The sequence below is a fragment of the Delphinapterus leucas genome, chromosome 7 (genome assembly GCF_059928025.1).
Source record: "Delphinapterus leucas isolate spDelLeu-1000000601 "Yukka" chromosome 7, BTC_Dleu_Yukka2, whole genome shotgun sequence".
Classification (NCBI taxonomy): Eukaryota; Metazoa; Chordata; class Mammalia; order Artiodactyla; family Monodontidae; genus Delphinapterus; species Delphinapterus leucas.
This window is the reverse complement of record NC_143135.1, coordinates 9,297,813-9,313,919: the sequence shown is the minus strand read 5'-3', so window position 1 is coordinate 9,313,919 and position 16,107 is coordinate 9,297,813. Positions and strand designations below refer to the sequence as shown.

Genomic DNA, 16,107 nt, shown 5'->3' with positions numbered 1-16,107 from the left:
GGGGCAGGACAGGAATAAAGAAGCAGACGTCAAGAATGGACTTGAGGACACAGGGAGGGTGAAGGGTAAGCTGGAACGAAGTGAGAGAGTGGCGTGGACATATCTACACTACCAAATGTAAAACAGATAGCTAGTGGGAAGCAGCCGCATAGCACAGGCAGATCAGCTCGGTGCTTTGTGACCGCCTAGAGGGGTCGGGTAGGGAGGGTGGGAGGGAGGCAAGAGGAAGGAGATATGGGGATATATGTATATGTATAGCTGATTCACTTTGTTATAAAGCAGAAACTAACACACCATTGTAAAGCAATTATACTCCAATAAAGACGTTAAAAAAAAAAGATTGCCCTTCAGGTTAGTCTGGTAAATTCACAGATGGTAGATGGGGTGAGCTATCCATGGGGATGAACCAAGAAGTTGTCTCTAACTAGGAGAAAAGAATGCAGCCACACCCTACACTCCAGCAAGGTGATGAGGGAGTCATCTGGGGGGCAGGACCAGAATCTGGGTGTCGTGTAGGACATGGAAATCTAACCTGATATCCTGTGCCAAAGAGGAGGGGATGGATAGCAGTGCGAGGGAGGCACAGAGGTCCTGAGCAGGGAGAAAAAGCAATGGAAGAACGCTTACTGGTTCTAAGTCTGTGCTCACTTCCCGACCTTCCTGACGCCCGTCCACAGGGGAGGATACGCCGTCTGGTCCACTAGCCTCTGATTGATTAATCCACCAACGTGCTTCTCATTGAAGTTCTTGGTGTGGATGCTCAGTTAGTGTGCAGCCGCCTTCGGGACATGAAGCCCTTCTCATCGTGTCCCTCAGGCAGGTCCTGATGCCACAGAATCACAAGGCAGACCCGGGCAGTGCTATCTAGGGACAACCAGGACTCACTTCTCATCTGTCTCCCGCCAGCCCAGAGAAGGGAGAGCAAAGGGTCAATCTCCTGATGCCACCAGCCCAGAATAGACCATCTTCCTGGCGGGCAGACCTCCTTCCTCGGGTGACACTTCCCTGCATTACCATGAGGCACACACATTAATATTTAAACAGGCAACAAACCCATGCTGTTCCCACCTCCACAGACTATAATGTCTCCCCTTCCCAAAGTCACTTGAAGACCCAAGCTCCATCCTCTGTGCCCTATGCAATGTTTGGGACATAGCTATACCAAAAAAAAAATTCATTATTTAACTAAAATTCAAATTTAGGGACTTCCCTGTGGTCCAGCAGTTAAGACTCTGATCTCCCAAGCAGGGGGCCTGGGTTCGATCCCTGGTCAGGGAACTAGATTCCACATCCCGCAACTAAAGATACCGCATGCCACAACTAAGACCCAGTGCAGTCAAATAAATATATATATTTTTAAAAACTAAAAAAAAATTCAAATTTAACCTGACATCTTGTATTATCATCTGTGAAATCTGGCAACCTTAAGATTCCTTCAAGACTCAGCTCCTAGGCTCTTCCTCTAGTGGCTAAGTTAAGACCCATCTGGAAACTAAGACAGTAGATTAAGTACATTACGGGACTGGAGAGCCTTTTTATTCCATCTCTCTACTTCCCGGTGGGACCACATCAATAACCAAGTGGTCCCAGGGAGATAACCCTGACTCCCAAAGATCTGCCATCACTCTCTAGCCAACCCATTGGAGGAAGGCAAGCACTTCATAGGCAGGAAGTTCTAACCAAAGTCAACACTTTCCCAAAAGTTAGAAGCTCATTGTTTCCCATTGCTCCCTTCTTCGTTCTTGTTTCTCATAGAGATGAGATCAGCTTAGGAAACTGGATTCTTTGAAACCACAAATCCATCTGAAATGTATTCGTTTCACGATCAATAAATTTCAAGACCTGATTATTTTTGCAATTATATTGATGCTGAAAATGTTAAATATTAACCAGATAACCAAACATTTATCTTTCGATATCTTACACCATAGACAAGAATTTCAGACTGTACCCCAGTGACTGGAAACTTTGAAAAATCCTTTGCCTGGGAATTCCCTCGCTGTCCCGTGGTTAGACTGCAGGGGGTACGGTTTCCGTCCCTGGTTGGGGAAACTTAAGATCCCGCCTGCCACGCGGCGCGGCCAAAAAAAAACAAAAGAAAAGAAAAATCCTTTGCCTAAAGAAGTGTATTGACTGACATGTTGAAAATAGCGGTTTTACTTCTGTAACTAAGGAAGAGAAAGGAGGGAGAGAGGAAGGGGAGAAAGAAAGGAGAGGAAGGAGAGAAGAAGTTGGTGTTCTCTCTGGCACCTCATCATCTGGGGGCAGAAGTCAAACACTGACTCTGAAAAATAGTGTCAGAAAGTCGCTGCCTGTAGCCAACGCTGCCAGTAATTTTAACAACGCCAGGGAAGGGAGTAGTGAAAACCACCAAGACTGACCCAGCACAGATGCTTGATAGATGCTTACTGAGTGAATAAGTGAAGGACCACCACCCGAGCCCCATTGTTGCCAAAGCCCACTCTGGTTACAAACCCGATTCCCTTAGAAGTGAAGAAACGCACCAAAAAGAACTGGTGCAGCAGCCCTTCGTCCAGAGCTGGCCGGGACTCTAAAAGCCACCTCGTGGAAGGTATTCCTTTAACTGCAGGTGTTTGTTTCCTTTGGCACAGTGATATGTAATTTCCCATTTTTAGAACAATGCTCCCAAGAACAGTCACAAAAACGACCTTCAGAGGGGGCGGATTTCTTCCTGGCCACAGCTACAGCTCTGTAAAACAACAATAACAAAGGGGTTTTTATTCAAAACACTGTTTGCATCTCTCCATAAAATCGGGAGGCCTTTTGTTAACTTTTCACAGGCTGAACACAAAAGGTCCCCCCACCCCTTGGAAGAGCACCTCAACAAACTCTTACTTTGGGGAGGGGCCTATATGGAAACGATCCCACTGTGGGATCTGTTTGGGTCTTGACACGCCTCCCTCTGTGGGTTCCCGTGTGGCAAGGGTGGAAAGGAAGCTTGTAGAAAGCCAGTGTCTGTCCTTCGGGTGCCCTGTGCAAGTCTGAGGCCAGAAGAGGACAGTGTGTTCTTGAGAATGTGCCAATAGCAGGCCGAAGGAGGTGCGGAACCAGGGCGGGATGAGATGCACGCCCTCTGGTCTTAGCCATTAAGGAATCCCTTTCATCATCTCCAAACTGACTTTCTCCCTGCTTCGTAAACTCAGAAGAGTGGCTCCCAGATTTGAGGAGTCCTTCACCCCCTTCCCCATCTACCTGCACCTTCCTTCCATCCCACCACCTCCACCCTGAGGTGCACCCAACTCATCTCCACCTGGACCCGCACGTTTCTCTCCTCACTGGCCTCCTGACCGAGTCGATTTCCCTCCCACGTGGGTGTGCACGTCCGGGCTTCCTCGTACACCTCCCTCCTCAAAAATGTTCCACGGGGGTTTCCCTGGTGGCACAGTGGTTGAGAGTCCGCCTGCCGATGCAGGGTACACGGGTTCGTGCCCCAGTCCAGGAGGATCCCACATGCCGCGGAGCGGCTGGGCCCGTGAGCCATGGCCGCTGAGCCTGCGCGTCCGGAGCCTGTGCTCCGCAACGGGAGAGGCCACAACAGTGAGAGGCCCGCGTACCGCAAAAAAAAAAAAAAAAAAGAAGGTAGAGGGATTTGAGTTCCTGGAATATCAGGATACACGATGAAGTTCTCTTTAAAATATGGTATCTAAGGCTTCTGTGTTTGGGAGGAGTAGCAGGCGAAACAGAGAGCTTTGATGGAGAACCAAGAATCACTCTGAGATCCCAAGCCGAGTGGCAAGAGCTTGGATTGTGGAGCTCGAGTCCTGGCCCCGGCACCTACTAGCTGTGAGTCTCAGACAAGCTAGTGAACCTCTCTAAGCCTCAGTTTCCTCACGTGTAAAATGAGAATAATACCTGGCCGACAGGTGAGTTTGGGTGGATGAAGTGAAATAATCTGTATAAAGCACCTGGCACATATAAGGTATTCAATGCATTATTATTGTTGTTATTACTTCACTTGGACATAAGAATCTTCATCTTTTCATTGTTTTTAATCGAAGCATAACATATATAAAGTACATAAAACTCACTCATCTTAAATGGACAGCTTGATAATTATTTACGTTTATATGCATGTGTATACCCACCACCCCAGTCCAGATATAGACTATTTCTGCAGCCCAGAAAGTTCCCCCTTGCACCATCTCAATCCATATGCCCACCAGCTACGACCATGATTTGACCCATATCTTTGCTTTGTCTCTTCTTGAATTTCATACGAATGGACTCAGGTAATGTGTATTCTGTCACGGTTGTGTGTGTAGCACTCCATCGTATGAATATACCACAGTCTATGTCCCATCTTCTGTTGATGGGATTTGGAGACAACTCCTTTGAACATTCTTTTTTTTTTTTTTTAATCTTTTGTCCACACCACGTGGCATGTAGGATCTTAGTTCCCCGACTAGGGATCGAACCTGTACCCCCTGCAGCGGAAGCACGGAGTCCTAACCACTGGACCGCCAGGGAATTTCTCCTTTGAACACTCTGTACATATCCTTTTGTCAGCTCAGGCACTGGGTTTGTGTACCTGTGAGTGGAATTACTGGGTTCTAGACTGGGAAAGGTTTAGCTTTACTAGAATCTGCCAAACAATTTTCCTAAGCGGCTGTGCCGTTCCTACACCCCGCACAGCAATGCGTGAGGGTTCCAGTGGCCCCTTATCTTCAGCGACGCCTGGTGCTCGCTCTCATTTTTGCCATTCTGGTGGCTGTGTAGTGGTAGCTTCCTGTGGTTTTAATTTGCATTTTCCTGATGAGTAATGATGTTGGGCACCTTTTCATAGTTTCTTTGACCATCTGGATATGCTCTTTTGTGAGTGTCTGTAAGGTTTTTGCCCAGTTTTTATTGGGTCATTCGCCTTTTTCTTACTGATTTATAGTGGCTCTTCATTTACTCTGGAAATGAATACTTTGCCTGTTATATGTATTGCAGACATCTTCTTCTGAGACTGAGACTCGCCTTTTCATGTTTTTAATGGTGCCTTTTAAAATTTATTCTTTATTGAAGTATAGTTGATTTACAATGCTGTGTTAGTTGCAGGTGTACAGCAAAGTGATTCAGACACACACATACACACACACACATATATATTCTCTTTCAGACTCTTTTCCAGTATACGTTATTACAAGATATTGAATATAGTTCCCTGTGCTACATAGTAGAGCTTTATTGTTTATCTATTTTATACATAGTAGCGTTTATCTGTCAATCCCAAACTCCTAATTTATCCCTCCCCTCCCTTTCCCCTTTGGTAACCACAAGTTTGTTCTCCATGTCTGTGAGTCTATTTCCATTTTGTAAATAAGTTCATTTGTATCATTTTTTTAGATTCCACATATGAGCGATATCATATGATGTTTACCTTTCTTTGTCTGACTCACTTCATTTAGTAGGATAATCTCTAGGTCCATCCATGTATGTGCATATGGCATTATTTCATTCTTTTTTAATGGCTGAGTAACATTCCATTGTAAATATATGCATATATACCCACATCTTCTTTACCCATTCCTCTGTTGATGGACATTTAGGTGCTTCCATGTCTTGGCTGTTGTGAATAGTGCTGCAATGAACATTGGGGTGCACGTATCTTTTTGAATTAGTGTTTTCGTCTTTTCATGTTTTTAATGGTACCTTATTATGAAGAGAGCCTTCTAATTTTGATACAGTCCAATGTAGCCATTTTTCTTCTATGGTTAGAAGTGCTTTTGGTGTTCTCTTTTAGAAATGTTTACCTACCCCCGCGGTCATGAATACACTCTATGCTAATTTCTTTTCATCGTGTGTTCGTGGTGTCTTCCTCTCGAGCTGGAGAGAACTGAGTGGTTGTTAATTCAATGAGGAGCAAAGGTCTCACAGAAAAAATGAAGCATGACCGACTCACATGATAATGCTCACACAGTAATGACTGCCTAAGTCTTTGGACCATCCAGCCTGTTACCTTAAAGCCACTTGGTGGCATTAACAGGCACCATTGCTGACTGGCTGCACTGCTGAAATTCCGTAGGAGGAGCTGCAGAGGAGCGGCATCTTCCAGAGTGACCAAGGAAGGGGGATGGCAATCCCCCCAGCGCTGGTTTATACTCTCAGGCCAGCAGCTCGCTTTCACAACCCACACCGTGATCACCTTACAAACACATCCTTCTCCACCCTAGCGATGTTTTCTCTCCCCATTTATACACCTTTTTCCCATGCATTTCCTCTGCTCCCTGAATTTTCCCTTTCATTATCATTTGTCTAATCACTTATCATCTCGGGCGCATTTGTTATACATTTGCCTTTTAAATCATTTCTTTCCTTCTGGCTCTCCTTCCCTAAAGCAGGGTTTCTCAGCCTCAGTACTACTGACATTTTGGACCGGATACTTCTGTGTCGTGGGGGCCGGTGCCTACACTGTAGTATGCATGGCTCTCCCTGTTTCTCTCTTTTCCTTCCTACCTTTCTTCTCAGTGTCAATCAAGAGGCCCGCGGGAAAAGTGAGGGGGTGGCTGAGAGGTGAATCATAGCTTTCTCAAGCTCAAAGGGGCCTCAGATACGATCTAGCGCAACCTCCACTTTTACAGAGGAGGAAACGGATTCGAGAGGGGGAGGGAGAGGATGCATCCGAGACGAATATGTGGTGAGCTGGGGGAGGGGAGGACGAGTGCCAGGCCAAACAGGAAAGTAAAATTCCAGGGCCTGAAGCAGTATTTCCAGTCCCACCGGGGAACCTGGGATTGCTTCCCACAGCTCGTTTCTTTCTCCAAGCTGTGAGTCCCATTCCAGAAACAACACGGGGCTGCTCAGATGGAGGTGCAGACCCAGATCCACCATGAGTGCCTGTCCCTGGGAGCCATGCCAGAGCCTCCAGTGGACACAGATGACCACCAGTTCCAACGGGGATGTTTCATGCTGACTAATGCCATGGCTGCATCCTAACTTAATCCTATAATCATGAGCTAAATGATGGTCAGGCCACCCGGCCACACCTGTCCCAGTGGAGAAGTTACAGAGCAAGAGACCATGAGAGGGGGAGGGAACCCCAAGACCATGTCAGTCCTGGCCCTGTCTCCAGGAAGACAGGCGATGGGATGCCCAGGGCAGCCGAGAGCCCTCAGCCAGCATCTCCCAAGTCATGGTGGGCGTTAACACTTGTCGAGCCCTTACTATGCACTGGACGCTGTTCTAAATACCTTGTAAATACATGAACTCAGTCCATCCTCCCCTGGAGACACTGTCATTCTCCCATGTTGGAGATGCGGGTATGGGGCCTGGGGAAACCTTGGTCAAGCAGCAGGTTGCTCTCCTGGAGCATCTTTATGGGGTCACAAGTCAACACAAATCACCCTGCTCCTTACTTGTAGCTAATGTCAACCTCACCCCCCTCAGACACACGTGGACCCCTGGTGTGTAAAAACCAAGATATATATACACACAGTGGAATACTACTCAGCCATAAAGAAAAGAATGAAATAATGCCGTTTGAAGCAAAATGGATGGACCTAGAGATTATCAGACTAAGTGAAGTAAGTCAGACAGAGAATGACAAATATATGATATCTCTTACATGTGGAATCTAAAATATGATACAAATGAACTTATTTACAAAACAGAAACAGACTCACAGACATGGAGAACAAACCTATGGTTACCAAAGGGGGGAGGGTGGAGAGGGATAAATTAAGAGTATGGGATTAACAGGTACAAAACAGATATAAAATAGATAAACAACAAGGTCCTACTGTACAGCACAGAAAACTATATTCAATATCCTGTAATAAACCATCATGGAAAAGAATCTGAAAAAGAATATATATATATATATATATATTTGACAAAGAATCTGAAAAAGTATATATATATATATATATATATATATTTGACAAAGAATCTGAATTATATATATATATATAACTGAATCACTTTGCTGTACACCAGAAACTAACAGAATACTGTAAATCAACTATATTTCAATTTAAAAATTGTTAAATAAAAATAAATTTCAAAAAGAAAGCCTACACCAAGAACTTACGCAAAGCTCTGGGTGGCGGTCAAAATTTTAGTGGTACACGATGAATATTTTTACTTTAAGAGTTATGAACTTGTTTCAGTGCTTATTAGAAAAATTCTGGGTTTCATTTATGGTAATTACATAAAGATTTCTTTTTCTAATTAAATGTAAGGTTTTTTTTTGTTTGTTTTTTTGTTTTTCGATACGTGGGCCTGTCACTGTTGTGGCCTCTCCCGTTGTGGGGCACAGGCTCCGGACGCGCAGGCTCAGCGGCCATGGGTCACGGGCCCAGCCGCTCCGCGGCATGTGGGATCTTCCCGGACCGGGGCACGAACCGGTGTCCCCTGCATCAGCAGGCGGACTCTCAACCACTGCGCCACCAGGGAAGCCCAAGGTGTTTTTTTTTAAGTACAGTTTTTAAAATAAACCTACTTAAAGACAGTTATTAAACAAATAGTATACGATGGCATGTGGATGTGGCAGAAATTGTGATGATGGCACTGGAGTGACTTAAGCTTGGGTAACTCTGCCCTGGTCTTGTCACATCTTGAAGACAGCTGACCCCTGCCCTAGCCCCTGCAGGGCTGTGCCTCCCCCTCCCTCCTCTTATGCTGACCTGCCGTCCTCAGAGCCTCTTTCTCAATAGACTTGAAGATCGTAATCCAATGGCCCTCCGGCTGTCTCTGCCCCTTTCCACATGTGGGTCAGTCACTTTTGGATTCTCTCTGCTTTCTGGTGATGAAAGAGTAATCCAGCAAGGTCGCTAAATGAACTAAAATCCACAAATAAGAGGCCAAGTGTGATGACACAGAGGAATGAGGAAACCCCACCCCATTCTTTGGACACAGTCCTGGGCCTTCTGCCCCCAGCTGGCCTTACGAGGCACCAGCTGGGGAAACGCCAGCCCCGGGGTCCTCCGCTGAGGATCCCTCCCAGGCGCTGGTCTGTGGGCTGGACGATGTGCTCGAGGACCCTGCACTCTCCACCTCCTGCAGGGGACACAGTGGCAGGGAGCAACCTCGTGGCTCCAAAATCAAGAGCCCACAGGGAGTCCCATGTGTTCGACGGCCCCCTCTGCTCACTCAGCCTCTGACGGTACTGCCTTCCTGGTGGTACAGGAAGGACTGCTCTTCCTTGTCAAATAGAGAAAGTTTTAAAAGAATACTCGTAAATGAGATTGGGGGAACTCACTCAAAGCCCCAGGGATATGATGATAAATAATAGGCTGGGATTCCAACCAGCCACCAAAACCCGGTGTCCCCAGAGATTCTCAGAAGACGGGAATCAAACGCTACCTGCCTGCGAGTGCCCGGCCGGCTGTTGCCTCCTTCTGGGCGCTGCCTCCCCCAGGGCTTGGCGGGTACCTGGCCAAGGAAGCCTGAGCCTCTGGGGCCATTGTTCTCCCTCAGAAGAGGATCTCAAAAGCAGAAGGAAATCAGAAACAGCCACACAATGAATACCAGATTCTCCTTTCTCTCTGCCTCGGCTGCCAAGAGATTAAGCAGGGCTGGCTGACAGCGCACCCCACCCAGCAGCTGTTCACCCTCCAGGACGTCCTCGCTAAGGGAAAGGCTGTTCCCCCACGCCTCACTGCTCTCTATTGATGTCCACAGTGTCCAATTTTCCTTCTCCAGATAGATGCTGGTTCCTCGAGGGCATAGACGCATCTGGGGTTTCCTTCCCACAAGGCACAACAGGGACAAGTTACAGGCGCTCTGTGTTTGTTGATTGAGTAGCTGATTGCCTCTGGGCACCCTCCTAAACACTTCACAGGTATAAACTCATTGACTCTCCACAGCCATCCCGTGCCGGAGAAACTATCGTTAGTCCCACTTTAGAGATGACGAAGTGGGGTCCAGGCGACCCAGCCAATGCGCAGGACTGATCCAATCATGGCAGCTTTAATGGGATCAAATGATTCTGTTCCTCACTTCTTACCAGCATCAGCCTCCCCCAGCGACTCCGTGAACGTGTGTGGAGCCCAAAGTCCTACCTCACGGGCTGGGTAAAGAGGGTGACCACACGGCAGACATGTCCCCTTCAGAACCCACACCCCGAGGCCGCATGTGATGGGGATGGACAGGAAGGAGATTCTGAAGAGGAGACACACAGAACTAGTGTCAGTCTTACCAACTCAGCATCTGAACATTCCTGCTAAGAACTTTTTCTTAAAAATGCATTTTTTTTTCTGTTGGGGCTATTAGTCACTTCAACATAATACTGTGTGCCATGCCTCCTACGTAAGCAGACACGAGCTTCCAAGGTTGTGGAATATTGAGCTCATGCATCTAGTCAAACCGCTGTTTGCTTTTTGCTGCAGCCATAGCTACGATCTGAGTAAACAGAGGATAAGGTTTGGCTCCCAGTTCTACGAGCTGGGCGCTGTGCCATCATCCCGTGAAACAAAAGGGGAAAGATTTTGGAAGTGACAGGCCAGGGCTAATGGGGAAGAAAAGTGCCATCCTATTCCAGGGGCTACTGAGCAGGGTCAAAACTCCCCATAGAGGGATGGTGATGGGGCAAGAAGGCATTCCCTTAATCCCTGTGAGAAGCCAGCACATTTTATAACTGTGGGCAGCGGAGGGAGGAGACAAGCACCGTAACCCACCACCCTGCAGATAAGCTCAGGCTTGGAAGATGCCAGCAAACCCCAGCTTGTAAGTGGGGGACCTTGACCTGGCTCCCAAGTCCTCTCTGTGCAGCCCAGGACTCTCCCTCTCCACCCTGCTGCCCGTCGGCTACAGGATCTGGCAGCTCCATGCTGTGTGTGAAGTGACCTCCACCCTCTGGATTGCATCATGCAATAGCCATGCCCCTGACCATGTCCTGGGTGGCTGTGTCCATCTGAACAAGCAAACTCAAGGATAGGCTTTGTCCTTGGACCTTCCGGTGTACGACCACAGGAACGTGATCTGTCCTTTAGAGTCTATTATATCAGATGTTAAAATGATGGGTTGATGGAAAGATCAATATCATGAATTCAATCTCTAAGTGAGCCCATTGTCACATCAAGGAAAATAAGGAATCTCTGTCTCTCCTGGGAGTCTTCACCGTCCTCCCCACTTCCCTCCTCCTTCCCCCCAGTCTCAGAAGGCATCTGAGTCTCTTCAGAAAAGCCTCCCCACTTGTTCCAGTAACAGCCACCACCTCTCGTGCACTGATCCCATTCCCATGCTTCTTTCAGAGCACAGGAATCAACTATCCCATCTTGCCTCAAAATCCCTACCCTCTCTCTCCTGCTGGTTTCTTTTGCTCCACCTATAAAAATCTTCAAGTCTGTCCCGGATGAAAAGTCAGACCTCCTGTGTCTGCCTCCTGTGCCCAGAGACCGTCCCATCTCTCCTCTTAGCTTTAACTCCAAACTTCCTGGTAGCCCACTTTCATCTCCTCAACTTCTCCCAGGGATTCCTAAGCCCCTGCCGGGTGCAGCCCAGCCCGGCTACTCGATGAGAACTGCCTCTCAAGGGCCACAAATACTCTACAAGCATCGAATCCAGCGGCCACTTCTCAACACCCATCCCATTTGACCTCTCTGTAGCAGTGAACCCAACGGAAAAGACTCTTCCTTGTGAGATGTACTTGGGGCCAGTACTGCTTGTTGCTGACTCAAAGCCATTTCCCTTCTCCTTAGCTGGCAGAATTCCAACTTAGTTCAAGGACAGGAAAGAGATTCTTTTATTTCAGCAAGATGGGCACAGCTTCTGGTCCAAGGGCAGCATGGGTCCTTTCTGACCAGCGGGATATAGGGGGATATAAGTGGGGGTCTTCTGGGGACAACCCCTCTACCACCACCCACCCCACCAATACGAGGGAGCCGTGAGGACAATGTCTGCCCAGGCTGCTCCCTTTTCTGTCTTTGAACTCAGTCGTGTGAGGATGTGATGCCTGAAGCTGAGGGGAGATCAAAAGGACCTCAGTGGCACTGACCAGAGATTTGCTACTGACCATCTCAACCATGAGAAAAATAATCCTTCTTACTCACAGACACAGAAAACAAACTAATGGTTACCAAAGGAGAAAGGGGGTGGGGGGAGGGATAAACTGAGAGGTTGGGATTAACATATACACACTACTATATATAAACTAGATAACCAACAAGGACCTACTGTATAGCACAGGGAACTATACTCAATATTATGTAATAACTTATAAGGGAAAAGAATCTGAAAAAGAATATATATATTCTGAATTGCTGTGCTGTATACCTGAAACTTACACGATATTGTAAATCAACTATACTTTAATTTTTTAATTTTTAAAAATAATCCCTCTTGTCTACATCACCACTGGACACTTTTGCTGTTACCTGCAGCCAAAAGTATACCCTACCAATGTGGCACTCCTCTCTTTTACTGACACTACCTCCCTATCCCTTGGTCTCAAGTCCCCTTGACAGCCCCTCTGCCACCCCCTATCAGCGTTCTCCTGGCCCCCTGTGCTCCTTAAGTGCATAGCCCCATCAGCCACCTGTTCATCGACTCAACAAATGCCTGTTGGCACCTTCTCTGTGCCAGGCTGCCCTATAGGCTTGCCACTCCAGTGGGGGAGACAAACAGTGAACAAGATGAACAAATGAAAATGTCAAGTTGTGAACAGTGAGTGCTCTGAGTGAAATGATTGGCTAAAGAGGATGACGAGGGGCTTCCCTGGTGGCGCAGTGGTTGGGAGTCCGCCTGCCAATGCAGGGGACACGGGTTCGATCCCTGGTCCGGGAGGACCCCACGTGCCTCAGAGCAGCAAAGCCCGTGCACCACAACTACTGAGCCTGCGCTCTAGAGCTCTCGAGCCACAACCGCTGAGCCCACGCGCCTAGAGCCCGTGCTCCGCAACGGGAGGGGCCACCGCAATGAGGAGCCTGCGCACCACAACGAAGGGTAGACCCCTCTCGCCGCAACTAGAGAAAGGCCCGCATGCAGCAACGAAGACCCAGCGCTGCCATAAATAAATAAAAATAAATAAAGAGGATGATGAGAAGGATGTTGAGCCTCCTTAGGTCTTGGGCGGTAAGCTGAGAGGGAACACTTAGGCTGAAGTTTGAAGGATGAAAAGAAGCTGGCCATGCAAAGATGAGGCAGAGCATTCCAGACAGTGGGATCCATGATGGACCCAAAGGAGGAAAGACTTGGTGCATCATGGGGACCCCAAGGAAGCCAGTGAGGCCAAAGAAGAGTGATGGGAGGCGGGAAGTCAGATGAAGGCGAGATCCAGGATAGAAAAGTGTGAGCCATGGGATGGTGGTGATTGTCATGCTAAGTGCAGTTGGAAATCACTGGGTAAGAGGATTAACAGTCAAATTTGTGTTCCTAAAACAAATGGCTGGAATTTGGAGCCAGAGTGGAAACAGGAGCCCAGTGTGGACTCACAGTCTCCCAGGTGAGAGATGGTGGTGGCTCGGCCTTGGATGGTGGCAGTAGAGATGGAGAGAGATAGCGTGTTTCCTTTGTGATGTAGTCCCAAGATGCACATGATGGGACTTGCTGGTGAGTGGGATACAAGGGATGAGGAAAAGGGAGGCATGGAGGATGACACTCATATGTTCTACCTTGGACACAAGGGAGAGTAGTGCAATTTACTGAGATGGAGAAAAGAATTTGGGAGTGAGGGAGGCAAGCCATTTTGGAGTTTCATTTTGGAAATGCTGAGTTTGAAATGCCTCCAGAGACATCCAAGTGAAGGGGGCAAGGCTGGAGCTCAAGGAATTGAGAATTTGGAGATTATCAGCCTAGAAATGGTCTTTAAAGTCACAGGAATTGATGCGATCCATTGAGTAAAGCATAGAAAGAATAGAATAGGGCTTTTCAAGTTAGAAGTATCATTTATTTTTCACTTCCTCTCTTCTCTTCATGTGTTAGAATGCCACATCCTATTAGTTCTAAATTCAGAACACTTCTTAAAGCTGTCCTCTCTCCCTTGCCATGGCTTGTGCCCTTCCAGCCTTCACCGTGCCTCCCCTGGAGATTTTCAACCAACACCTGGCCTTTGGTCCCTCCAGTTCACCCTTCACTCTGTCACCTGTGGGGTCTGCCTCTGCTCAGCTGGAGCAAAACTGAAACCAGAGCGTCCAGGAGGGGACCGCAGAGAAGCAGTCATGGAACGACACCAGGCTGGAATGGCGTCACCTAGACCTGAGCTGGAGAGGCACCAGCAACAGAGAGAGAACTAGGTGCCCAGGTCAGTAACCACGGCAACCGGGGAGGGCGTGGCAGATGCTGGCCATATATCCTATTAAGCATCCATCTCTGGCCGGGGTTGGCTTTATTGGCACAGTTCACTCACACCAGCCAATACCCAGCATGCCAGGGGGTCCTCTGTAAAGCAGACAATAGCAACAATAACAAAACTAGCAATGGCTAACATTTATTGAGCACTTACAACATGCCAGGCACTGTGCCAAACACTTCACGTATGGTCCCTCATTTAATAAAACAACCCTATCTACAAGGCAAGGGGAAAACTGAGGCTAAGGAAGAACAGCTTGTAGGGGGTGGGGGGGCTGGAACTGGATGCAGGCAGCCCCTCTCTGGAGCCAGAGGTCCTACCCACGATGCTGCACAGCCTGTTCCTTTGCATTGTCTGCAGAAGGGGTTAGTGGATTGGGGGTCTGTTAGATTCCTGTAGTTTCTTGCTAGTTGCTATTATTTGAGGGGTGGGGAAGGTGGGAAGGAACTGGCAGAACAGTCTCCTAGCGACTGCCTCATTAGAACCATCACAGTCCCTGCCATGTTTTTATCTTGGAGACCCAGCTAGTCAATAGCAGAGCCAGGATTTGAACCCAGGACTTGAACTTGGCACTGCACCACTGTCTTCCAAGAAGGTCACAATCTGGTGTCCACAGGAGGGGAGAGAGCCCTCAGGGGGGTTTCAGCTTACCCAGAGGAGTGGAGACTGGAGGAGACTGGAAGCAGGGGATGGAGTTTGAATTGTAGGTCCGGATGTAGGGGCTCTGCTTCCGGAACACATCTCAGCAAGAGGACTGTGTCTAAACGCACTGCCATGTGCACAGTCAGAAGCTCTAAGTTAACTCTGAGGCCACCAAAGGGTTTGGAAAGAATACCATCTTCCACCACCAGCCAGCACCCTCAGAATGACCATGGACAGAGAGACTGTGGAAAACCAAACCACAGAAATAACAACGCGAGGTGTGAATAAGAAGACATCAGGAACTATACTCAATATTTAGTAATAAACTATAAGGGAAAAGAATCTGAAAAAAAGATTATATATATATATATATATATATCTGAGTCACTTTGCTGTACACCTGAAACTAACACAACATTGTAAGTTAACTATATTTCAATTAGAAAAAGAAAAAAAAAGGACATCTCTTCCACTTTATCCTTTGGCATCAGGGACAAGGGAGCATCCCCGAACCCAGAGGATAAGTAAGTCCTTTACGGCCACCCGACCTGAAGGTCCTGTTCCATCAACCCTATCACTAAGGGCCCTTGAGGACACCAGAGCGTCACTTCACCTTAGAATAAGGCTTAGCCTATAAGCAACAGCAGTGACAGCTGCCCACCAAGAATAAGGACAGGGCTACTTCCTCACCGCCCGGGGCCAGAACATCAGAGCCGCAAGGGGCTTTAGTGATGGTCCCCCTCAGTCCCCTCACCAGAGGGGTCACCCGGTGCAGGGGTGTTTTGAGACAGGAGAGTCTGATGTGAGCCTCAGGCGATGGCCATTTCTTGCAACTAACCCATCCTCTGTGCAGACCCCCTGCCAAAACATGCCACGTCAGCCCTCATAATGAACAAAGCCAAGCTTTGTAAGCACTGAATGACTTTGGATGGTGGGAGGAGAGAAAAACATTGGCCAGTACTCACGTTACTCACTTTACAGCTCTGATTTCGTTCCCCTGCATATCAGAGGGAGTTCTGGCTCTACCTGGCTCCTGCCTGTGTCAGAAGAGCAGGAGCTGACTCTGTCTCCTCCATTTCCCCAAGCCTAGCAGGTGTGGTACCTGAACCACCTGCCCCAGACCCACCTGGGGGCCTGATCACATCAAATTCCTGGCCCCCACTTCAGATCTACTGACTCAGACCCTCCAGGATGGGGCCCAGGAATCTGTATGTGTCCAGAACCCCAGCTGATTC

The 16,107-nt window shown here is 47.9% G+C and overlaps 1 long non-coding RNA gene across 1 annotated transcript; it reads right to left on the bottom strand.

Annotated features, from left to right (window-relative positions):
- Nucleotides 1-218: 218 nt before the first annotated feature.
- Nucleotides 219-9,943, bottom strand: LOC149748683 (uncharacterized). Its single transcript, XR_016393778.1, has 2 exons — nt 8,628-9,943; nt 219-2,710 (listed from the first exon to the last, which is right to left on the bottom strand). It is a non-coding gene; the product is annotated as an uncharacterized LOC149748683 (long non-coding RNA).
- Nucleotides 9,944-16,107: the final 6,164 nt, after the last annotated feature.